At 41.3% G+C, this 27190-nt stretch overlaps 1 long non-coding RNA gene across 2 annotated transcripts; it reads right to left on the reverse strand.

The window, feature by feature from the left end:
* Positions 1-11245: 11245 nt before the first annotated feature.
* On the reverse strand, positions 11246-25953 carry LOC138739849 (uncharacterized). 2 transcript variants are annotated; one of them, XR_011342480.1, is made up of 3 exons: positions 25784-25953; positions 24840-24893; positions 11246-11514 (listed from the first exon to the last, which is right to left on the reverse strand). It is a non-coding gene; the product is annotated as an uncharacterized lncRNA (long non-coding RNA). The 2 variants fall into 2 exon arrangements; XR_011342479.1 differs by having other exon boundaries at positions 11246-11518.
* Positions 25954-27190: the final 1237 nt, after the last annotated feature.

A 27190-nucleotide genomic window follows, 5' to 3' on the forward strand; every position in this document is an offset into this window, starting at 1 on the left:
GCCCAACTTATCTATGCCCCCATGATTTTGTATTCCTTTTTCAGGTTACCCTTCCATTTATTATGCTCTGGGAGGAAAAGCCTTCAGTAATTTGGCCTCTCCTTCTTGCTCAAGCCTCCCCGGTCCTGCTAACATCCTTGTGAATTTTCTTTTGCATCCATTTAATGTCATCCGTCCTTAAAGCAAGGCAACCAGAACTGTACACAATATTCCAAAGCTGATCTTGCCAAAGCCTTGTGCAGTTGTAACCTGAAATCCCAGTACCTGCATTCAATACCCCAATTAACGAAGGTAAGTGTGCCAAACACTTGATTCACTGTACTTCTACTTGCTCAGTCACTTTCAGGGAATTATGCATTTAACCCTCCCCCACCCAATTTCTCTCTGTTCCACCACACTCTCAGGGATCTTTCCAATCAGTGTGAAACCCATACACTGACTTACCAAAATGCAACAACTCACATTTATTTAAGTGAATCTCCATCTGCCGTTCCCCAGTCTGATGACTCGATTAACCAAAATCCCATTGTAATCTTGGATAATTTTCCTTCGTACTCACCAGACCACCAATTTTAGTGTCATTTGCAAGCTTACTAATCACGTCACTGATATTCTATATAAATGACGAATCCACAGTGGATCCCTGTGGCACGTCACTTGTCACGGGCCACCAGTCTGAAAAACAACTCTCCACCACCACTCTGGGCTTCTAACTGCCAAGCCAATTTTGTATCCTATCGGCTTGTTCGCCCTCGTTTGTATATGATCTCATCTTCCAGAACAGTTGACCATGTGCTCCCTTATCAAAAGCCTTGTTGAAGTCCATGTAGTTAACATGTACTGCCTTGTCCTCAACAATCTTCTTGATCACCTTAAAAAAAAAATCAATTGGAACGATTAATGGGGATTAAATTCCCACAGGATCCAATGCTATTTTTATTGGGTGATATTAAGAATATTGATCCTAAGTTGAAATTAAATATGTATCAAAAGTTTGTTCAAATTGTTTTAACAATAGAAAGAAAATGTATTGCCATAACTTGGAAGTCTGACATGGATCTGGGTATAGAAAGATGATATAACCATATAACCATTTACGGAGCAGAACTTCCCTTCTCCTCAAGGTCTCAATGTATTACAAGAGACTTTAAAGCAGTGGTTCTCAACCTTTTTTTTTCACCTCACATATCACCTTAAGTAATCCTTGACTAACCACAGAGCACCTGTGGCATCCTATAACAGGATAACTTAAAGTGGTATATGAGTGGAAAGAAAAAGGTTGTGGACCATTGCTTTAAAGAAATAGGCAAGAAAAAGTTTGAGAACCATTGCTTTAAAGTAATAGACACCACTGTTGAGGGTCTCTTGTCCCATTCTTACTCTTTTCTTTCTTCTTTTGTAGGGGAATAGAAGGGTGGAGGGGGATTTTATATGTGGGGGGGGCATTATCTTTTTTTAATATACCACATGTATTGTATTGTTTTGAATGATTAATTATGCATTTTATTGTGTGGTTTTAAACTAATAAGTAACATTTATTCAAAAATAAAAATCAATTTTAAAAAGTACTCAAATTCATGAGGCACTGACTCTCCTAATTAATTCAGACAAACGTGACCTCCAAGTGGAAGATGTTGAGCTATTGAAATTTGAGCTTTTTTTTTTAAACTTTGAAGGAAATTCCACCATTTTAACTCAGTTATTTTTAATTAATTAGTTATATTTGGAAACTGTGGTGTTCTCCTGGGAACCATGTCACTATTTCAGGATTACTTTGCATTTATTAATTCCCATATTTTATTATATTACTGCTGAGGTTATGATTTTCTTGGTTACATTCCATTTCCAGTTCTGTCAATATTAGGATATTGCCAGTAACAAATTTCAAAATTGCGTTATTTATTTCATTAGCTAAACCAGTGCCCATAAGACAGATATTCCTTGGATATATTTGTGTCAGCTTTATCACAATTTCTGTAAATGTAGTGCCACTGCTAAGCATCATACAAGTTGTGATCATTGTATAAAATATGTTTTGTGGCTTTCCCTGAGGACTGTTTCCTGGTAGCAGGAAGATTAGATATTTGGTTGTGAAACAAGAGTTTGCAGATGCTGTGATTGTGGTAAATACACAAATTACTGGAGAAACAGGTCCCACAGCATCCATAAGAGGCAAAGATATATAACTGGCATATCAGGCTTCACCCCTTCATCAAGGTATGAGCAAGACAGGCAGGCAGCCAATAAAAAAGTAGAGAGAGGAGGGATGAAGGAGCAGGGGAGGAGCATTGGTCAACAGCCATGAAGCCAAAGTGGACATTGATAGGAGGGCAGGAGAGAGAAAAGCTGAGAATTTATCAAGGGATGGAGCTGGCTCTGAGAATGCAGAGCTGGAAGAAAGGAGACAGAGGGAGGGGGAAATAGAGAGAGGGTCAAGGGGAGGGAAGCTGGAGAAACAAGAGGAAAGAGTGAGAGATTGAGAGAGATGATGGTGGGGAGGGCCTAACAGAAACTGGTGGTCAATGTTAATGTTGTATGCTTGGAGGATGCCCAGATGTGAGATGTGTTATTCCTCCAATTTGCGGTAGCCTCAGTCTGGCAGTGCACAATACATTGGGCAGACGTGTTGGTGTGAGAATGAGGCATGGAACTGGAATAGGTTGCCACAGGGAGATCCCTGCTAATACAAGGCACTCAACAAAGCAATCTCCCAGGCTGCATCCAGTCCCAGGATGCAGTAGATGACCTCTGCAAATTCACAAGTGAAGTGTTGATTCACATGGAAGGATTGTTTGAGGCACCAAATGATGGTGAGGGAGGAGGTGTGGGTGCAAGTGTAGCATTTTCTAGGATAGGTACCAATAGGTTGACTGGTGGGAAAGGATGAGTGGATGAGGGAGCCACGGAGAGAGCAGCAGAAAGGGGAAAAGAGGATGTCTAGTAGTGGGATCATATTGTAGTTAGCAAAACATTGCAGAGGATTATGTGTGGGTTGTGAAGGCTGGTGGGTGGTAGGTGAGGATAAGGGGAATCCTGCCTTGTTGCTTCTGGGGGATGGAGGAGCCAAGGCAAATGCGCGGGAAAGGAGGATATGTGGGCAAGGGCTGTGTTGATGACAGTAGAGGGGAAGCTGCATTTTTTTAAGTAGTCCCCAGAGGCAATAAGGAGAAGATTCCCTTGTCTTCACTTACCACTCCACCAGCCTCCACATCCTGCACTGTAGTGCATTTAGATACTTAGTTGTAGCAGTTACTGTGCAGTTGAGAGATAAGCAATTCCTTCAACAAAATGTGCATTAGTATTCAATGCGGCTGAAGGAAAGCATCTGAAATTCGACTAAAAAGAATCAGAATTTATTATCATGAACAAGACATGAAATTCAGTGTTTCATGCCTAGCGCGGAATGCCACACTGACCACCGGCTGGTTCGCTGCAAGCTCAACCTTCACTTCAAGCCAAAGCCCAGGAACAATAAAGCCCCCAGAAAGAGGTTCAATGTTGGAAAACTGCAGTCAGACGAAGCGAGAGGAAACTTCCAGGCAAACCTCAAAGCAAAGCTCGACGTTGCAACCCGCCTCACGGACCCGTCCCCTGAAACCCTCTGGGATCAGTTGAAGACTACCATACTGCAATCCACTGAAGAGGTACTGGGCTTCTCCTCCAGGAAAAACAAGGACTGGTTTGACGAAAACAGCCAGGAAATCCAGGAGCTGCTGGCAAAGAAGCGAGCTGCCCACCAGGCTCACCTTACAAAGCCGTCCTGTCCAGAGAAGAAACAAGCCTTCCGTCGCGCATGCAGCCATCTTCAGCGCAAACTCCGGGAGATCCAAAATGAGTGGTGGACTAGCCTCGCCAAACGAACACAGCTCAGCGCGGACATTGGCGACTTCAGGGGTTTCTACGAGGCTCTAAAGGCTGTGTACGGCCCCTCACCCCAAGTCCAAAGCCCGCTGCGCAGCTCAGACGGCAAAGTCCTCCTCAGCGACAAGATCTCCATCCTCAACCGATGGTCAGAACACTTCCAATCTCTTTTCAGTACCAACCGCTCAGTCCAAGATTCCGCCCTGCTCCAGCTCCCTCAACAGCCCCTAAGGCTAGAGCTGGATGAGGTTCCCACCCTGGATGAGACATATAAGGCAATCGAACAACTGAAAAGTGGCAAAGCAGCAGGTATGGATGGAATCCCTCCAGAAGTCTGGAAGGCTGGCGGCAAAACTCTGCATGCCAAACTGCATGAGTTTTTCAAGCTTTGTTGGGACCAAGGTAAACTGCCTCAGGATCTTCGTGATGCCACCATCATCACCCTGTACAAAAACAAAGGCGAGAAATCAGACTGCTCAAACTACAGGGGAATCACGTTGCTCTCCATTGCAGGCAAAATCTTCGCTAGGATTCTACTAAATAGAATAATACCTAGTGTCGCTGAGAATATTCTCCCAGAATCACAGTGCGGCTTTCGCGCTAACAGAGGAACCACTGACATGGTCTTTGCCCTCAGACAGCTCCAAGAAAAGTGTAGAGAACAAAACAAAGGACTCTACATCACCTTTGTTGACCTCACCAAAGCCTTCGACACCGTGAGCAGGAAAGGGCTTTGGCAAATACTAGAGCGCATCGGATGTCCCCCAAAGTTCCTCAACATGATTATCCAACTGCACGAAAACCAACAAGGTCGGGTCAGATACAGCAATGAGCTCTCTGAACCCTTCTCCATTAACAATGGCGTGAAGCAAGGCTGTGTTCTCGCACCAACCCTCTTTTCAATCTTCTTCAGCATGATGCTGAACCAAGCCATGAAAGACCCCAACAATGAAGACGCTGTTTACATCCGGTACCGCACGGATGGCAGTCTCTTCAATCTGAGGCGCCTGCAAGCTCACACCAAGACACAAGAGAAACTTGTCCGTGAACTACTCTTTGCAGATGATGCCGCTTTAGTTGCCCATTCAGAGCCAGCTCTTCAGCGCTTGACGTCCTGCTTTGCGGAAACTGCCAAAATGTTTGGCCTGGAAGTCAGCCTGAAGAAAACTGAGGTCCTCCATCAGCCAGCTCCCCACCATGACTACCAGCCCCCCCACATCTCCATCGGGCACACAAAACTCAAAACGGTCAACCAGTTTACCTATCTCGGCTGCACCATTTCATCAGATGCAAGGATCGACAATGAGATAGACAACAGACTCGCCAAGGCAAATAGCGCCTTTGGAAGACTACACAAAAGAGTCTGGAAAAACAACCAACTGAAAAACCTCACAAAGATAAGCGTATACAGAGCCGTTGTCATACCCACACTCCTGTTCGGCTCCGAATCATGGGTCCTCTACCGGCACCACCTACGGCTCCTAGAACGCTTCCACCAGCGTTGTCTCCGCTCCATCCTCAACATCCATTGGAGCGCTCACACCCCTAACGTCGAGGTACTCGAGATGGCAGAGACCGACAGCATCGAGTCCACGCTGCTGAAGATCCAGCTGCGCTGGATGGGTCACGTCTCCAGAATGGAGGACCATCGCCTTCCCAAGATCGTATTATATGGCGAGCTCTCCACTGGCCACCGTGACAGAGGTGCACCAAAGAAAAGGTACAAGGACTGCCTAAAGAAATCTCTTGGTGCCTGCCACATTGACCACCGCCAGTGGGCTGATAACGCCTCAAACCGTGCATCTTGGCGCCTCACAGTTTGGCGGGCAGCAGCCTCCTTTGAAGAAGACCGCAGAGCCCACCTCACTGACAAAAGGCAAAGGAGGAAAAACCCAACACCCAACCCCAACCAACCAATTTTCCCTTGCAACCGCTGCAATCGTGTCTGCCTGTCCCGCATCGGACTGGTCAGCCACAAACGAGCCTGCAGCTGACGTGGACTTTTTACCCCCTCCATAAATCTTCGTCCGCGAAGCCAAGCCAAAGAAAAAAAAATAGAGCAAATATTCATATAAACTACTTATACAATAAATTTAAAAGAACAAAATAGTGCATGAAATTTCAAGTAAGGCAGTGTTTTTGGTTTATTGATTTTCAGGAATCTGATGGCAGCAGGGAAGAAGCCGTCCTTATGCCACTGAGTGCTCATCTTTTGCTCCAGAGTAAAGAAAGGGTCTTTGAGGATAGATGCTGCTTTATTAAGTAAAACATCACCTCACATAGATGTCCTCGATGGAGTGAAGGCTTGTGCCTGTGATGTCGCAGGCCAAGTTAACAACCCTCTGGAGTTTTTTCCTGTCCTGAGTGTTGGTGCCTCCATACCAGAGAGTGATGCAACCAGCCAGAATGCTCTCCACAGAATACCTGTAGAAGTTTTCGAGAGTCCTCTCCTTCAGCACCTCACAAAGTATAGCCGTTGGAAAACATAGGATGGCAGAATACTTCATTCGAAATTCCAGTTAGAAAGTTGCCTCAAGGTGGTTATTGGAGAATTGGGACCATAAAAATTGCCCTGGAACTATTTCATTTTGTATCAAGTAATCAAGGGTTCCCGTGTTTCATTTCTAATTGTTCAGTGTTGTTAAAATTTTATTAAATTCTGCAGGGAAATGAGTTTCATATTTGAAAAGGAAATGAGGGAGTTGACTGATGCAGTGTGTTATGCCTCATCAGCAGCAATTGAGAGATGGATGAACAGAAGATTTAAGTTTAACACAAAAATTTCTTAACAAATTAACAATAGAAGAATGACCTCAATAAACTTAACACCCGAACATAAGCCTTTATGGCAACTCTACATTAACAACAGATATTTATAACATGTATGTGGAAAAAAGCCCAGACCATTACAGTTCAAGCTCAAAGTGCCCAAAAGAAAACTCCCAAAACAAAACCTCAAATCAGCCCATCAGTTAAAAAGGAACAGCTCACAGAGTTTGGTCTCCAGGCTTAAGATCCTTAGTTTGGTTGCTCGCTGGTCTTTTAGTTGGATGTGGAGAGGGGGCCGTGATCACTGTAGACTTACGATTACTGTAGACTTTCGATCACTATGGACTTACGATCACTGTGGACGTAAGACTTCCCTCAGTTTCAAATGCGGAAACGACCACCTTTAATTTCTTCACATGGGTATTTTCCCCCAGTGACCTTCTAGTCATTACACGAGGTTCACACCTTTGAAGCCCATTTTAGGGTTAACAAGTGGCCATTGTCACACAAGTTTTCCCCTCTAAACACTTTGTCTTGGGTCATCAAGTGATTCCTGTCACATGAAGTCCTCCTCTTGGAAGGGGACTGGAAAAGCCCAGGTCAGTCACACACACACTCTGGATATCAGAGTGGCACAAACTGCTGTCACAACAACAGTGCGGACAAAGTAGCTCAGTCTCCTTTCTCCCACTGAAACTACTGGGTGAGCACACTGACAGTTATGGACAGCAGCACTAGCACCCATGAATGAAGCAACTCAGCCTTTTGTTTGCTAAAGCTGCCAGGTTTGCATGTACACACAGACCAACCATCTGAATGCCCTCTGATCAACCAACTAAAAGACCAACCTGTTCAAGCCCCAGCACATGCCTTCAGCTCTCCCAATTGGTGGAGAGAGGTTGACAACAGTGGGTGTGCTCTCCGCGAGCCCACCGGCTTCCAGTGTGGCGTTCTCATGCTTCTGACAGCTGTCATTTCCCCCAACACTGTTTCAGCGCTTCCCATGCAGTGCACAATCCTCTCTCTCCCACTGTAAGTTCAGTCCTGACCCTGGTCTGAAAATAAAATTGTCCAGGGTCCATTACAAATGAAATGATTGAGAAGGCAGTTTTAGTGCTAAAACATCACTCAGTATTTTTTGTCATATAATCATTGTTTTAGCCCTTCTCAATGCAATAAGTGAATATGAGATTGGCATCATGATTGTGTAATATCACGGAGTGTGATAGTGAGGGACAAGTGATTCTGTTCCTGGTCTGAGTTGTCCTTGTTTCACACCAACAGTGAACTCTGAAAGTCAAACAACCTGGCATACTCCACTGTTGCTCCAAACTCCTCTCCTGGAGTAACGTCAACCCTCTCAACCATCTCCCACCATTTTCCTCCTCCATCTCACCTTCATCTTCCTGCTGTAGTAGAGGGAATTCATCTGTACCATGTGGACAAGAGCTTTCACTGTGGTCTGCCGAGGCATGCTTTACATGGATAATGCACATGCAATGCCTATATGTGGGACATCAACAGTGTGGAAAGTCAGCACTGGTGCTGAAGTGCATTAGAGATTGTGTGAACCAAGAAGACCAAGTGGAAGAAGAGCAGCAACTGAAATTAGGAGGGAGATGAGTACTGGCCAAACTCATATAATGCCAGTGCCCTGGGGAAGGATAATAGAAAAAGTGCCAGCATGAAAGAAAATAATAAGGGGGAAGAAGTATCTATCAGACAGCAGGCCAGGCAGCATCTAATAGAAGCAGTAAGCCAACCTTTCAGGTCGGGACCCTTCATCAAGACTGTTGAAAGAAAGGCGGTGGGGGAGAGGGAGACCTGTGATTGGCTAGAGAGAGAGAAAAAGAAGGCTCCATGATAGGCTGAAGGGAGGAAGGCATGGAGTGTCTTGGAGGAATGAAATGGAGGGGAGGTTAGGATGTATATGGAGAACAGGTAAGGAGAAACTGTGAGGGGAAAAGAAGGAGAGAGATGGGGAAAAAAAAGAAAGGGAGTGGGAAGTTAACGGAAGTTGGAGAAATCAATGTTCATGCCACCAGGTTGGAGGCTACAAAGACGGAAAATAAGGTATTGTTCCTCCAACGTGAGTGTGGCCTTATCTCGATAGAAGAGGAGGCTATGGGAATGGGATGTAGAATTGTCTGGCCAATGGGAAATCCCACTTCCTCAGGTGGGCACAGCATTGGTGCTCAATGAAACAGTCTCCCAGTCTGGTCGGGTCTCGCCCATGTACAGAAGGCCACACCGGGAGCACTGGACGCAGTATACCAACCCAGCAAACTCACAGGTGAAGAGTTGTTGCACCTGCAAGAACTGTCTGGGGCCCTGAATGGTGGTGAGGGAGGAAGTGTAAGGGCAGATGTAGTACTTGCTCCATTTACAAGGATATGTGTCAGGAGGGAGATTGGTGGGAAGCGATTGGGTAGGGGGGTGGAGGTGAATGAATGGACAAGGAAGTCGCTTGGGAGCTATCATTGTGGAAAGCAGAAAGTTGTGGAGAGGGAAAGATCTGTTTGGTAGTGGGATCTCGCTAGAGATGGTGGTCATTGGGGATAATTATATGTTGGACATGGAGCCTCTACCTCTGATCCCCCGATGATCACTATTGTAAACCTCTGGCTTTTCTTTTCTGGTCAACAATCACCTCCTTAGTTTTGGTGACATTGAGTGCAAGGTTGTTGTTGGTGCACCATTCAGCCACGTTTTCAATCTCTCTGCTGTATGCTGACTCATCCCCTTCCTTTATACAACCCATGACTGTCATGTCATCGGCAAATTTGTAGATGCTGTTACTGTTGTACCAAGCCACACAGTTGTAGGTGTAAAGTGAGTATAGGGTTGTTGGTTAATTTGGGTGGCACAAGTTCAAATGGCTGGAATTGACTTCTACAGTGTTGTAAAATGTAAAATTTTTTTAAAAATGTTAAAATATTGGCAATTGATCAACTCTGACATCAGTGTAGGCACATATGTCGAGCAGTGATCTCTAGATATGCCTTCTATTGTTTAAATTTGCAGGATATGTTGAATTTTGGACACCAGATATTTATGTATTTTTAGAGGTAACAGTTCTCAGCAGGTATATAGTTAAACAGAATCTCCATGGAATGCTGATACATTATCCTGCCTTCCACAGTCTCGCATTCCATAAAGGCAACTGATGTTTATTCACCTCATCATCAAGGTAATTTGTCATGTATTTCACCAAATGAAGTGAACAAAACACCTGACTCATTGTCAGCTGGGAGACAAAGTAAAAGATTTTGTGCAGAACCTGCAAAGTTGACTCAAACCTCACCATTGGCAATTTTTGGTCCTAAATGGCAGACTCCACATGCAATGTTTAGAGATAACAGGCCTGTGCTCTGTGCTTCATTGTTGAGGCTAAAGTTCTTCGACAGCTCAACCATTTGGAACCACATCTGGAGGAGGACATTTTATGCCAAAGGAGCACATCATGAAAACATTTTGTCTGTCTTTCACATTTAACAACAGTGGATTTTCTTTTCCTTTTATCACTCCATTTTTCCACTCTCTGTTCCACGGCTCGCAAAATACAAACGTTGCTATTGTTGTCAGTGGCAGATTAACTACCACCCAGGCCCCGAGGCTGAGCTTCAGTAAGGCTCCCCCTGACCTTGCTCCCCTGCTTCGTTGAATAGAATAGTGACATTAAATAACTTATATTAGGGGGTCTCCAAAGTGGTATTGAGCCCTGGGGGTTGATGAGATGATCCAAGGGGTTGAGAAGTGCCGGGGGTGGGGGGGTTCAGAGGTCAATTTAACTTATGGGGTCGTAAGAATTGTAGAGCCTGTGGTCCCCACTCCTGCCAGGAGTCCGAGGTCCCTGCTCCTGCTGGGAGCGCAACATCCTCACCCCAGCTGGGAGCCCAATATCCCTGCAGTCCCAGCTCCTGCAAAAGCCCGAGGTCTCTACTCCTGCTGGGAACCTGACATCCCTGCTCCTGCTAGGAATCCAAGTGTCTGACGTTCCCGCTCCTGCTGGGCCCCCCTCCCTTCCAGGCCCCTAGGCTTAAGCCTACTCAGACTAATGGTTAATCCGCCACTGATTGTTGTGGAAAGATAGTGCACAATATTGATCTCAGTAAATTTCACAATAGAAACTGGGATGGAAATATCCCATCAGTTGCTCAGAAGTATTACCGCATTATTCAAATATTACAGAAGAATTATTGTAAAAATTATTGAGACTGCCTGCATTCTCTGCTCCACAAAGCTGACAGAAATGTCAGGATTCTCTTGTTTGAGGAACATCAATGCAGAAGTCCTGAGGCTGCTGATTCAGTGCATCTTCATGGATTGTGTTAATAGCTTTTTCCACTGCAAGCAGGGAAATAACAAGTACTGATGTGGATTTAATCCACATAAAACTAGTGTTGCTAAACAAACATGCTTGGAAATGTTGCACTCCATTACATTAAGACCAGGTGAAATCTTAATGGCCTACTAAGCCATAATTTCTGCTCATAAAACTGTACTGAAAAATAGTATTTGTTTATGCATTGTTATTTCCTTATGTGAATATTTTAAAACAAAGAATGAAAATAAATGTTAATTTTGCATGATATTAACAACATTAAAAATGGCATTGACTATCAATGTTTTTTAATCACATCCATTCATTCTTTACTTTGCACAATACAATGTTTAAAAACTGATTGAAAGTTGTTTCCTGGAATGCCATCTGTAAAAGATATCTTCTGAGATTAGCTGTTCAATCATCTTAATGTCTTCATGGAGAAATCAGGGAGAAAGGAAAAGCAGGCATCCAAATAGGTGACGGTCTCACCACAGGGATTTGCAGGGGATCTTCCTTGGAGATTAGCAAAACTTTATCACTGACTCCAAATGATGGGCCTGTCTGAAAGAATAAAAAAATAAGGACCAACAGAGGCATCCCACTTTGTCTTACTTACCGCGATAACAGTTGACCTAATTTACTCAGGTTGAAACACATGGATCCTCTTGTCTTTATTTGTGAGAAGAGAAGCAGGCAGTTTCAAAGGAAATATGCATTTTGGAGACTAGCAGTGGACTGTTAAGTGAAGAAATCTAGTATATAATTAAAGAACAATTACATTTATTTCTGAGCCAAACCTTTACACTTCAACTTCCACAAAAGTCAGACTGTCAGTGTAATGAAAGAAGCAAGGTGGCTGAAGCACTGAACACTTGATTGACAAGACATTGTCAGTCCGACTCTGCTATCTCAGCAATTTCACAGCATTTTATTCAAAACCCAAACCTTTTGCATAACCAGATTGCCTTTCATTTAGAGAATAATCCCTTTGTGGCCTAATAGGACCTAATGGCCTGAATACGCCTGAGATTGTCTGATCTCGGAAGCTAAGCAGGCTCAGGACAGGTCAGTTCTTGGAATGGAGGGGAGATTGCCAAGGAACACCAGGTGCTGTAGGTTTCTGTCATGGGTGCTGGACAGTAGCGACTCTCTTTCTGCCTTATGGTAGATAAAAGTTAAAGAATTTCATGTATGTTACATTCGAAATGTAGTCTTACATGACAATTATGGAACCTTTACCTTTGTGAAAATATTCTTCACAATCCAATCACTCAACCATGTTAATTCCATAACTTCCTGTCTCCCATCCAATCCAACACAGAATAAACAGCAGTAACCCCAGGACACAAATCAGAGGAGTGAACTAAAACATCTTTAAAAGTTAGTGACAGGCCATTTAAATAGGCCAGCACTTGACAGTACATATTTACTTGGGAAACTATCAAGAATAAATATGGCTGGATTTAGTAACTGAAGTGAAAGACTGCAACTCTGACTCTCACATCCCCTTCTTCACCACCTCCAAGTATGGTCCAGATTTCAAGTCTAGGTCCCCTCGATTGTGATGGCATTATTACTGTAGCCTTGGCCTACACCTGGCCCACCTGGAGAACGATGCCTCATATGCCAGGCTGTATTTTGACTTCAGATCGGTGTTTAATATGATCATTCCCCAAAGGTTGGTGGAGAACTTGTGCCTGCTGGGATTCAACACTCTTCTTTGTACTGGATTCTGGACTTCCTAACGAAAAGGATACATTCTATTTATGTGTTTTGCACCGAGGACCAGAAAATGCTGTTTCATCAGGTTGTACTTGTGCGATCAGATGATAATAAACATTAAATGTAAACACAGAGACATAAAACTGTTCATCCCTTAACTTCTTACCAAGCATCAACATACCTAGAAATTTGGTCACTGGGCTCAAAAAGAGAGGCAAGAAAATAGGGGGAAATGATTAGCTCACCAGAACTAACCTAATTTGTGTCTCTTCTGGTTTGGAAAAAAAAAACAATCATTTTTAAAATCTTTTTAGTCTTTGTGACCTGGCCACTGACACAGTCTTCCAATCTCTTTAAGTACTGTGATCTGTGGTTATATTTAGATTATGTTGAATGTTTTTACTGAAAAAAACTTACATTTATTTTCCAATGCTGGCTCACAATATTACTTTTTGTGATGTGTCTGAAATCCCATCAATTCACTGAAAGCCCAGAATCCATGCATAAGAGAAAAGGTAATTTTTCAGAATCATTATATTGATTTCCACATGAAATAAAAGTAGCTTTGCTTTGTCGAAGCATTGACAGAATTGTCTCAGTGGGATAACTCACACTGCAATTCCCTGTGCTGATTTGCAGCAACCTATTTTTTTCTTTTAATTTGGGCTAACACAGCAATTTCTCAGATATCCTATTTTATTATTCAGTAATGAACAAAAGGAGAGAAAGCTCTGTGGATGCTTGGGATTTACCTCTTCTAGAAAAGCAGTAAATTCTTTTGGGTCACTTAGGACTGTAAGTAGCATTATTCATTGTAAATCAGTTGTATTTATGATAACTTGTAAAAACCTGGAAATGCCAAAAAAGTATAATTAAAATTTAATTGAATCAGAACAGACAAGCAATTAAATTAAAACTGTGATGGGAACCTCTTTCCTGTTGAGAGCAGTGCAGATGCATCTACTGAACTCCTGCCGTAAGTAGGGCTGGAGGAAGGGGTGGTCAGATGTCAAGCTGAGTTAAGGCCGCACAGGCAGGGAACCATAATGAAAAGCCGACTGAAGGTTCTCATGGTTTGATTATCAAAAGATGGTAAGAACGGTTTTGGAGACTCAGTCTCTGCACCCAATTTGTTGCCCAAATGAAACACTTTTTATTTGGATTAAAACAGCTTTTTTTCCCCCAGTGTGAAATGCTTCATTCTTTGAGTTGTGGTTGTTCAGAGGTGACTCTGAACAAAGAAACAGTTTTTTTTTGCGCCAAGTACTTTATCTGATCCTTGTCTCATAAATTTGGTGCCTGGGTTAAAATTGCACCTCAATATTTGTGTTGAGTTAATTGATTGAGGTTGCACATAAATGGTATGTTTTCATAAATTATAAGGGCCAGATCAACTGGCAGAATAAATACTGCAGAAGAGGAGAAATCTTATATATAGATGATCACCTGGGAGAGATTATAAATAAGTGATTACAAATGAGATTAAGTAAATCTGTCTAGTCAGGTAACTGCTGCAGTCATTTTTGTTTTCTGAGAGGCTCATCACATTGTAGCCTTCTCTTCTCAGACTGTTCCTCAGGGTTTTGGATGGTTTGTTTCCACTCAAATTTTCTGGACTCTCACGTGACTGTTACGGGCATTTGAAGACTCACGGTCTCTGCTAATCGTGGCTGCTTGTCAGTGTGGGTGGTGTGTTCCTTCTGCGGTTTATGCTGGGACTGGGGGAGCTCTGAATGAACAGACTCCATTCTCAGTGCCATCTCAGATGCTTCTTCACCATTCTGAGTGACCGAGGGCTTGGAATTCCCATTGGTCCGCATGTATATTACACGTTTTTGGCCAGCTTTCGAGACATCCTCAAATTGTTCCTCTGTAACTCTTGTCATAATGGAATTTCAGAATAAACTACCATGGTTGGCCACTTGAAGGATGTGGCCTGCCCAGTAAATGCAACTGGAGTTGGGGGTGTTGATCCAAAAGAGGATGTTGATGTTGATTCACATTGTGTGCGATGCCTCTGACTCAGAATTTCTAAAATAATTGCAGCCAGGTTAACCACAAGCTTTGCCCTAACCCTAACCCTATTTGCAGACTTGATAGCCAAACATTATTTTTCTTTGATGGCTATAATGCAATGATAAATTGTATCATGGAAAAACACACAGAAATACTGAGGAACTCAGGAATTAAAGATATATTATCGATGTTTCAGGCCTGAGCCTTTCTTCAAGGTACAATAAAAAACAGGAAGGCATTTGATTGAAGAGTGAAGAATGGCAGAGGGTGGAGTCCAGACCAACAGCCAAAAGGTGTTAATTGACTATCATAAGGAAAGGTGAAAATTGATTTTAGCTCTGTGAAAGGAGACTGTTGAAAAAGGGAAGAGAGAGAAAGAGCTGGGGGAAAGGAAACAGGGAAAGAAGAACAGGGAGGTTTAATAGAAACCGGAGAAGTTGACGTTAATACCATCTGGTTGGAAGGTGTGCAGATGGAAGAGGAGGTGTTGTTCCTCCAATTTGTGGGTGGTCACAGTCTGGCGGTGCATGAGTCCATGGACAGACGTGTCAGAATGGGATGGGGAATTGAAATTGTGGTCACTGAGAGATTCACGCTATTGTGGCAGACAGAGCTGAGGTGCTCAATAAAGTGATCTCCCAATCAGTGTCCAGTCTCTTCGATGTAGAGGAGACCACAACTGGAGCACCGTTTACAGTTGATGATCCCTGCAGATTCACAACTGAAATGCTGCTTCACTTGAAAGGACTGTTTGTGGCCCCAAATGAAGGTATGGGCACAAGTGGAGTATCTCCTACAGTCACAGGGGTAGGTGCCAAGTGAGTGATTGGGGGTAGGGAGGAGTGGATAAGAGATTAATGGAGGGAGCAGTCCCAGCAGATGGTGGAGAGGGGAGGAGAGGTGGTGGGATCACATAGTAGGTTTGTGGAAATGGCAGAGGAGGATATGTTGAACATGGAGGTTGGAGGAGTGGTCAGTGAGCCGCCCTGCAACTGGATGGCATTAACTGACCTCCAATTTCTGTTAAACATCCCCGGTTCTTCTCCTGCCTACATTCTGTTCGCACCTTATTGAAGGGCTCAAGCCCAAAACATATCTTGTTCTTTGCTAGATAAAATACGCTGCTTGACCTGCTGAGTTTCTCCAGTATTGTGTTTTCCTTTGATGGAGGGGAGGTTGGTTTACATAATGGACTGAACTGCATTCGCACCTCTCCGATGGTGTCATTTGCAAACATGTGGATGTGGATGTGGATGGAGTTAGAGCAGGATATGGTCACATGGTCATGAGTGTGCAGGAAGTACAGCAAGGGACTGATTACCCAGTCTTGTAGGGCATCAGTAGTAAGGATTATTGTGGAGGAGGAGCTTTTGAAATGTAAATTCTTTTTTAAAATTTAAACATACAGCACGGTAACAGGCCATTTTGGACCACAAGACTGTGTCACCCAATTTACACAGCATTAATCTACACCCCCAGTACATTTGAAACAGTGGGAAAAAAACTGGATCCCCCAGGGAAAACCCATGCAGACTCTGGAAGGACATATGAATTCCTTGTAGATATCACAGAATTTGAACCCCGTCCCCAATGGCTGGCGCTGTAAAGGCATTGCGCTAACTGTTACGCCAACTGCCCAATTGTTACCAATCTCTTGGTAATGGAAAGAGAATACCCATATACATCAGGAAGGCTTCCATGCCTCAAGTAGTTTGTCATGTGATATTAATGTGAAGAACTGTTGGAAAATATATTTTGTTTGTAAAAATAGGTGAAGACTGAGAATAAACAGTGCACATGTTCCTGTTCATTATTCTCTCAGTGAATGTGTTTTCCAGTAAAGCTGTAAAAGCAGTGAAACACACTTCAATGTGATGAATGAAATGCTAAAGGTTTCATGGTTAACTTGCACAAATATTGACCAACATATGGTGGGAATACCACGTTCATCTTTGTGCCCAACTGTAGAAGAGATTGAGATACATTTGTTGAGAATTTGAAGTGGTTTGCTCAGTTGAGATCAGAGGGAGATCAATTTTCATTGACAAAAACAAGGAAGGACCATGTTGAAAAAAAATCTTCAACCAGTTTATTTGAGCATTGTATCTGTTTGCTTAAGTTAGTTTAACAAAAATATATCTTCCAATAAATGTATGAAGTGGGGAAGTTATTGTTGAATATCTGCAAATGGAACCCTGTTCTTGCCATACGTGGCTGGAGGGTCCACTGTCTTCAGGGTTCACAGCAGCCAAGGCCAAAGGTTTATTTTACAACATGCCCAAAAGGCAAAGCATCATTACTTTTAATCTCATGCCACCCCACTGTGGATATATATTCCTGTTCCTCCATTGAAACAGTTCTTTAGCTCCCTACCTGATGACAATCTTACAGAAGCACACAGATCATGCACACTACATCGGTTTAAGATGGTTCATCACCAGCTTCCCAAATTTGTGATTCAACTAAATCTAATATTATGACCTTTTTCCAACATTATTTGATCCATATATTGATGCAAAGAAATAACATTCAATGCAACTGTTCAAATCTTTTTTTTTAAATATCACTGAACACATGAGAAATGTTTCTCACCAATTAAATGATTTCTTAAAGATGAAACATGCAAGGTACTGAGCAGTGGAAGGCAGTAAAGTTGACAGGAGAAATAAGCCCTTAAAGATAGGTAGTGTTGGCACAGGTTTGCCATGTGCAGGTTAAATGGGGTAAATAGTTGGTAAAAATGAACTGTTTATAATGTGGTGGTTACCCTATATCGGGAAGGGTTGTGGTTGTCATATGACAGCACTTCCCCCCACCTAGTCGGAGGACACACCAGCTGTCAATCAAGGTTTGGTTCAGGCCCCACCCATTAGTGCACACCTTGCTATTGGTGGCATGTAAATTACCTGGACTGGATTCTCAGCCTGCCTGTACTTTGCCTTAGTCCATTGGTTGCTGTAATTGGATTAAGCCTTCTGGCACCAAGCCATTAGACCCTGCTAACGAGCTGGGCTGGAACCTCCAGCACTATAAAGGGGGCATGTGATCTTTGTTCTCTCTCTTTGCCAGCTGGGGACCACCTTGCTCTCAACGCCAATTGTTGTGAATGAGGAAAACCACAGCTAAGGGTGCCATTTAAAAAAAAAATCAATTACAAAGTTTGAAAAGCTAGAATGTCCAGTGATGCAAAGTTACAGTTTGTAAGTTGACTGGCATTGATCAGATCATGATAGGAAACATTGTATATTATTTTCTTTCACAATTACAGCATCACCCCAGAACTCCCATTAACTGAAAAACTCCTTATGGGGTGGAGGCTTTGGGATCCTTTATTTAAAAACACTAAATTGGCTAACTTTCCAATCAGACTCCTCCTGGTTATCATTGCTGGGATCCAATACAGGCACTTGGGGCACCCATTGAAAGAGAATGCGAGCAGAAACAGCATCTTGGTGTCAAACATCAGCCCAGAAAAACAGGCGCCCCAGGTACACCCTGGATACATACCTGCTGGCCTGACCCCTGCCTCACCATGGGAAAGCATGGTGACAAGCATCTGGGCTGTCTCCATAGGGAGCACCCAAGCGTGAGATGTGCAAGCCAAGACAGAGCTCTAGCACCTGATGGATGACCTTGCATGGGTTGCTCGCAGATGTTGGTGGTAAGGGTGATCACATTTGCCAATAAAGCTGGAGAAATCAGGCATAGGAGTCAGTGACCAAACAAATTCCTTTTTCTCCTCTCCCCTCTGACGCTGGGGAGCAGCTCCCACAGCACCCTGCCCCATCGGTAACACCATGACCCTGTTTGGTCAGGGTGGGGGGGTTGGTGAGGCGTTATCATTGAATTTGACTGTGTGCCTTGTCCAGCATTCAGAAGGCATTAGTGTAAATATTGACCCACTTGATTAGTATTGCTTTTTTAAAACATGTCTTTTTGGTTTTACTTATAACATGAACATAGAGTTGTTGATTGTCTCATGATTGATGGGTGGTGTGATCTCCAAGGGTTGGATTGTATTGGGAAGGGTTGTGGCTGTCACGTGACAGCATTGCCTCCTACCTAGTTGGAGGATACATCAGCTGACAATCAAGGTTTGTTTCCGCCCCACCCATTAGTGCACACTTGAGTGCTGGCCACAAGTAAATTACCTGGACTGTACTCTCCAGCCTGCCTGCACTTGGCCTTGGGCCATTGGCTGTTGTAATTGGATTAACCCTCCTGACATCGAGCTATTGGTCTCTGCTAACGAACTGGGCTAGAACCTCCAGCACTATAAAGGGTACCATTTGTTGTTTGTTCTCTCTGTTTGTCGGCTTGGGACCAGCCTGCTTCACTCCAGGCTAGAAATGTGGAAGGGTGCTGGAGAAACTATTGGTAAGATGTGCACTTTTAAAAGGTTTGGGAGCATATAATTAGTGTCCTTTGTAGCATAGAGCTGCGCCTGCACTGTCAAGGGGTGGTGGGGCATCTTAGTGATTTTTCCTTGATCATTGTTGCCCATTCAGAGCCAGCTCTTCAGCGCTTGACATCCTGCTTTGCGGAAACTGCCAAAATGTTTGGCCTGGAAGTCAGCCTGAAGAAAACTGAGGTCCTCCATCAGCCAGCTCCCCACCATGACTACCAGCCCCCCCACATCTCCATCGGGCACACAAAACTCAAAACGGTCAACCAGTTTACCTATCTCGGCTGCACCATTTCATCAGATGCAAGGATCGACAATGAGATAGACAACAGACTCGCCAAGGCAAATAGCGCCTTTGGAAGACTACACAAAAGAGTCTGGAAAAACAACCAACTGAAATACCATACAAAGATAAGCGTATACAGAGCCGTTGTCATACCCACACTCCTGTTCGGCTCCGAATCATGGGTCCTCTACCGGCACCACCTACGGCTCCTAGAACGCTTCCACCAGCGTTGTCTCCGCCCCATCCTCAACATCCATTGGAGCGCTCACACCCCTAACGTTGAGGTACTCGAGATGGCAGAGGTCGACAGCATCGAGTCCACGCTGCTGAAGATCCAGCTGCGCTGGATGGGTCACGTCTCCAGAATGGAGGACCATCGCCTTCCCAAGATCGTATTATATGGCGAGCTCTCCACTGGCCACCGTGACAGAGGTGCACCAAAGAAAAGGTACAAGGACTGCCTAAAGAAATCTCTTGGTGCCTGCCACATTGACCACCGCCAGTGGGCTGATAACGCCTCAAACCGTGCATCTTGGCGCCTCACAGTTTGGCGGGCAGCAGCCTCCTTTGAAGAAGACCGCAGAGCCCACCTCACTGACAAAAGGCAAAGGAGGAAAAACCCAACACCCAACCCCAACCAACCAATTTTCCCTTGCAACCGCTGCAATCGTGTCTGCCTGTCCCGCATCGGACTGGTCAGCCACAAACGAGCCTGCAGCTGACGTGGACTTTTTTACCCCCTCCATAAATCTTCGTCCGCGAAGCCAAGCCAAAGAAAAAAAGAAAAGAAAGTATGTACCAGTTCATTGTTCCTATGCTATTTTCCTCACATTTATTATTAGTTGTCTGCTATTTCTTTCCCACCGCTGATGTAAATGTGCATGCGCGTGTGTGTGTGCTGTGTCACTGACCATTTTCCACTCTTGCCTTCTGTAAATAAAATTATTTTCTACCAAAATTGTATTCAGAGTCCTTGCCTTTGAGTCTTACCAAACCTCACTCACAACATGCTCTCTGAGACTTTACCTGTACCACATTGCAGCAAGCAGAAGTGTAATTTCCTGTTTACCTTTATTGAGAGCTTACTTTAACAGTGAACTGAACATACTTTTCAAGTCATAGAGTAAACAGTTATGCAGCATGGAAACATCCCCTTTTACCTAATTTATCAATGTAAACCAAGTTAGTCCAATTTGCCTGCATTTGGTCCATGTCTCTCTCAGCCTTTCCTGTCCTTGTAGCCTTCCAAATGTCTTTGAGATGATGTAATTGTACCTGCCTCCACCTCTTCCTTGAGCAGCTTGTTCAATACACTCAATGTCCTTGGAGTGAAACCTAAGGGGCCCCTTTTAATCTTTGTCCTTGCTCCTAAAATCTATGCAGTTTTTTAAAGATACCTTTACTGGGAAGAATCTATGCCCTTCATTATGCAAGTGTGGTTGGATTCAATTGCATCTTGTACAGGTGGAAGATAATATCCCAACTTGTACCCAGTGCCCTGATTGATGAAGGTGCTAAATGCTTTCATCACCACCCTGTCCAACTGTGTTGTCCCTTTATGGAAACTGTGCACCATTCAATAACACTCTCTGGAGCCCTGCCATTTACTCCTCAATGTTCTCCACGCTCCTTGTGCTCTTCAAGGGACTTGCTTGATTCCAGCTCCTTGATCTGACATGTTTTTGTTAATATCCAGAGCCTTGATATTCAGGTTTTACTCACACAATGTGCCCTGCCTTTAACTCTAACAGGAGCATCTGAACTCTGAACTCTTGCTGCCTCACTTTTAAAACCATCCCTCTTGCCGTGTGTTCCTTTACCTTCAAGCACCCTCTCCCAATCAGCCTCTGCAAGTTCTTGTCTCATGCCATCAAAATTACTCTTTTTTTATAATTTTATTAGCACATGTAACAAAATCGCATACAGGACCAAAAAATTCTATATATCAAAATCAATACATGCTTTTTTATCATTTTCACCACAGCATCTATCTAATATCAACTCTATGTCCAATTTCCATGAAACTGCTGAGCATTTCCTGGCGATTCCCAACGCGATCTTTAAAAATACTTTTTGAAACCAATTTAATTTTAAATCTAGACTAATCCTTGATATATCCCCCAAATGAAACAACATGGGGTTTCTCGGGAGTTTAACACCTATTACCTGTTGAAGAAAATCTATTAAATGAGTCCAAAAAAAATCAATTTGGCATGTCCATGTAGAATGTAAAAAGGTGCCTATGTCCTGTTTACATCGAAAACACTTATATGTAATATATAACTTCAATCTATTAAGTTTTGTGGTGGAGTATATAACTGATGTCTGAAATTAGACTGCACCATTCTATATCTAACATTTATTGTATTTTTCATAATATCATAACATATTTGTGTCCAATTTCTATCATTTATATCTATACCCAGGTCCCTTTCCCACTTTAGATTTATGAAAATCTTTCTTCTCAAAAGTGATAAATACATAACCAATACGAACTTTTTTGTATTTGAATTTGATATTATTGTTTCTATTCTATCGTCTTCTAACAGTAAATAGGATGTAGTTAATCTTTCTGATAATATCAGAATATTGAATTATTTTGTATTCCATATTTAACTTTATTGGTCAAATGTCATTAAATATCTGCATTGATAAGTCTTTAATTTTTTTGACCAATTAATAAAATTTATATTATTGAACGTAATCAGGATCAAATTTATTTTGCACCAGTGACATCCTCACTAATCCATACCCCTTAACTCCCATCAACATGTGTACCTTATGCAACATTCTGACCAAATATTTTAATATTGATGTGCCTGTATCTCGTTATTAATACCTCATTCCATTTATATAGAAGTTCTACAGATTTTTTAATCTATTTTGTTCATTTCTATATTAACCCAAGACACTTATTCTCCTTCCTCAAAAAAAGAAGAAAGAAATTGTAGTTGGGCAGCTTTATAATAATACTCAAAATTTGGAAGTTGTTGACCTCCCGATTCAAATCTCCAAGTTAATTTTTTTACATGGAACTACTCAATATCTTGCCTTTCCACAAGAATTTCCTTATAGTTTTCTTTAGATCCTTAAAAAACTCTTTAGGAATATCAATGGGTAAAGATTGAAATAAATATTGCACTCATGAAAAATATATTCATTTTAATACAATTTACTCAGCCAATTAATGTAATTGGTAAATGAACCCATTTAAAAAAATCTTCTTAAATTTTCTTAAACAGTGGCCCATAATTAATTTTTAAAAGATTCTTTAACTGGTTATCAAATCTAATTCCCAAATATTTTATACCACATTCAGGCCATTTAAATTTTATATTTTGCCGACTTTGGGTATTGTCACCAAAAATCAATGGCATAATTTCACTTTTATCGCAATTAACTTTATATCCGGAGACTGCTCCATATTGTTCTTATTGCATGTATAATTTACCTAACGAATTTTCTGGATCTGTTAAATAAACATCATCTGCAAATTAACTAATTTCATGTTCTTTAGCCCCTATTTTAATACCCTTAATATCTAAATCTGTTCTAATTAATTCAGCTAACAGTTCAATTACTAATACAAAAGAGCAGGCGATAATAGAGAACCTTGACTTATTGATCTTGTTAATTTAATATAATCAGACATGAGACCATTTGTCACTACTCTTGCTCTTAGTTCAATATATAATGCTTTCATCCAATTTATAAATCTTTGTCCTAAGCCAAATTTAGCAAGTAGAGTCCCATTCTACTCTATCAAATGCCTTTTCTGCATCCGAAACCACTGCTACACTTAAATTTTATTTATTTTGAGCTAGATGAATTAAACTCATCAACCTAGTTACATTATCCACTAATTTTCTTTTTTTTTAAATAAATCCTGTATGGTCCCTCTTAATTAGTTTTGGTAAAATATTTTCCAGCCTATTTGGCAAATAATTTAGCCACTATCTTGTAATCCACATTCAATAGAGATATCAGTCTATAAGACTATGTCATTAATGGATCTTTACCTTTTATTAGAATTACCATTATAATTGCTGTCTGAAAAGAATCACGTATATTTCCAGTTTCTTCCAATTGTATTAAAACTTTCATAAATACAGTAATCAGCACATCTTTATAAAATTCAGATGTAAATCCATCTTCACCAGGGGATTTATTATTTTGTAAAGAAGCTATAACGCTTCCAGCCTCCAACTGTAAAAGATGTTCATAATATTTTCTGTTCTTCTATACTTAAGGCAAATTTACTCGAGTTAAAAATTGATAAATTTTATTATGATTCTGCATAGACTCTGATTTATATAATATCTTAAAATTGCTTAAAACAATTATTTATATCCTTGAGTTTATAGGATATATGATCTGTCTCATCTCTTGTTGCAATAATAACTTTTGATTCTTATTGTTTTCAATTGCCATGCTAAAACTTAATGTGCTCATTCCCCTAATTCATATTCTCTGCTTAGCTCTCATAATCATTTTTTCTATTCTATAAGATTGTAATGTCTTGTACTGTAACTTTTTATTCAAAAGAATTCTTTTTTCTTCAGATCATTGTTTTTGTTATTCCATTTCTAGGGTTGATATTTCTGCCTATAAATTATTAATTTGAGAGCATTAATGTCTAAGATTTGCTTTATCTGATTTCTAATAAACTGACAAAAATCTTTTATTTTTCAACATTCTATTAAATTTCTATATTAAACTCTATCCTGCTTGTCTTCTAAATATAATGTTAAGAACAAAGGAGAATGATCTGATATAAGCCTTGCCTTGTAATGAACCTGTTGTACCCTACCTTGAAGTCTTGCTGATAATAAAAACCTATCAATTCTAGAATATGAATCATGTCTGTTAGAATAAAATGAATCGTCCCTTTCTCTAGGATATATCCTTCTCAACCAAATTCAGATCTTGCATTAGTGAGTTATTTTTGCTGCCTTAGATTTCAACACACTCTTTGTAGATCTATCCAATGAAGGGTCAAGACAAAAATTAAAATATCCCCCCACTAAGATATTTTCATTAGCTTCCCCCATATTTAAAAAGTTTCTTGTATAAATTTACCATCATCCACATTTGGTGCATAAATATTCATTAATGTCCATTGTTCAGAAAAAAATCTGGCAATTTATTAATACAAACTGACCAAATAGGTCTAAAACTGTATTTTGTATTATAATTGGAAGAATTTTATTTATCAAAATTTCTACTCCTCTAGCTTTTGTATTAGAATGCGATGCTACTACCATTTCAACCCAGTCCCTTTTTACTTTTTGATACTCCTTTTCAATTAAATGTTTTTCTTGTAGAAAAGTAATATCTTCTTTAATTTAAAAAAAAATATGTCAAAACTCTCTCTTTATTGGATTTTGGAGCCCATTTATATTAAACCATGAATTTTAATAATTTACTCATTGTAAAAATGTAAACATTCTTACACTTTTCCCCTTCTCATGATTTTCCTTCATCAGTCTTCAGCTCTTCATCAACCTCTTCAATACAAAAAAAAACATTAATTCCAGTTTAAAAAAAGTACTTGATGAAATCCTTAAAAAAGAAAGAGAAATAGAAAAGAACAGCACTCCCTGAGCATTGTCATAAGATCTCCGAGCATTGTCATAAGATCTCCTGACAATGCTACCACCCTGCATTTTTTGGATTGTGACTAAAGCCGCAAAATAACATCCATAGTTCGGCAGGAACCAGTCAGCATATCTCAGGCTTCTCTGAGTACATTAAATGTTAAACTCATCTCTGCAATATTTCAAACTGCTTCTAGATTCCTTTCACCACAATAATATAATTTTCCATCTTCAAGTGTCCACTCTTTGGGTCAATTCTTGACACATGAATGGCAAACATTCTGCATATTCTTGAGCATGTTCCAGATTCTTTAAAAATCTACTTTGAACTCTTGGAACAAATACTTTCAAATTTGCAGGATAATGCAGAATATCCCTTCTTCCACAGTATATTTTTAACTGGATTAAACTCTTCCTTTTTTTCAATGATTCAAAGCTTATATCAGGATAAAAGAAAAACCTTGTTCCTTCCAAATTCCAATGGTGCTTTAATTCCAAGGTTTTTTCCCTCACTTGATATCAAGAAATTTAACCAAAATAGGCCTCGATTTTTGATCTGGCTGTGGTTTAGGTATAAGGGCTCTATGAGCTCACTCAATCTCAATATCTCCTTTAAAATGTTCTTATCCAAAAGTCTGAGGAACCCAACACTGTAAAAATTGAATAATATCTTCTCCTTTCTTTCAGGTCAATAATCTTAACATTATTTCTTTGACTAAAATTTTCTAATGAATCCACTTTTAAGACAATTGCTTATTCGTCACCAACATTTGTTCTAATCCATCATCCACTTTATCTACCTTTTCTTGAAGAAATTGATTTTCCAAATTAATGCTTAGAATTTTTTCCACTTCCTGATGCTTTTTCTGCATCTTTTTAACAAATTCATATACTTTATTTAGCCTCTAATCTCTTAATATCATGTTGTGGCGGTGTGATCAGTGGAAGAAACACAGCCACCATGTTGAGGGTCGTTAATGACAGTTTTTATTCAAATTCAGCACGTCCCTATAAGGGCAGCATGAGCTCAGTCACCTGGTGCATTGTGACATCATAATCGCTGCCCAGGGTGTGCGCTGGAAGGAACGCTGGAGTCTGAGAGAAACCTCTGACGACGCCATTTCCCCATGGCTGCCCCGCCACGTGATGTTACAAGCGGGGCCTGTTCGCCATGAGGATGCGCGCTGCCACAACGTCTTATTAACTTTAACTCTTCCATCATCATAACCAGTGTGTCTTGAACTTTAGGGATAACTTTAACTTTCTTTCTTATCCCTACTTCTTCCAACAATTCCTCTAAGCTTTGTTGTTGTTCTTCTTCCTCCTTTTTCTTCTTCCTCCTCCTCTTCTTCCTCTCCTTTTTCTGCCAGCTCTAATAATTTTTCCTTACTCAGACAGCCTTTTGGACTGCCCGGGAACCTGTCTAGAGGGCTTAGTGAGCCACTCTGACGAGGCTTCCTGTTATTACGCGACTCCTTGCACATGCGCAGTTGGGTCGCTCCTTTCCCTGACATTTTTGGGCATCCCTGTCATTGCAAGGATGGCACAGCTCACTGGGAGGCGAGTCATGAGGCCCTCTTTGATCAGAGAGTAGGCTTCACTACAAGTCCTGGCTTCTTCTCCAAGGAAGGCCTTTTTCCTCTGGTTGTTTTTCTGCCATCTTCTCTATAATTTCTTCTGCTTCTTTGTCTTTCTTTGGTGGCATTGTGTTCTTCTTGAGTTGTTCATAGTTTATTCAGATGAATTTCAAGCTTTTCTCTTCACTTTTTTTAAACTTTTTTTCGGAGGAGCCAGATTCCCCGTCCTGGCCCGACATCATCATGTGACGCCCCCATCTTCATCAAAATTACTCTTAACCAAAGTTTGTGATTTAATGTGTGATGAATCCAATCTTTCTCTGTAAATATTTTAACTTAAAATTTTAATTTTAAGTCTTTATAAGTTCCATGTTTTTTTTTACAGGCTCTGCACATTTTATATAACCAATTATAATTGACTGTGACCTATATTTGTGAACAGAGCTGACTGCATAACTGTGGGGGGGGGGGAAAGATATTTTGACCTTGTATAGAAAATTCTGTGGCATTGAATTACAGAAATCTTTTTCTTTTGAAAAGAATAAATTCCAATCTCTTTTCTGCCTCACTGCAACACTGAAGATTATGGTGATGATCTGAGAGAGAGAGAGAGAGATAAAAAAACATGGG

This window comes from Narcine bancroftii, chromosome 7, assembly GCF_036971445.1.
Source record: "Narcine bancroftii isolate sNarBan1 chromosome 7, sNarBan1.hap1, whole genome shotgun sequence".
Classification (NCBI taxonomy): Eukaryota; Metazoa; Chordata; class Chondrichthyes; order Torpediniformes; family Narcinidae; genus Narcine; species Narcine bancroftii.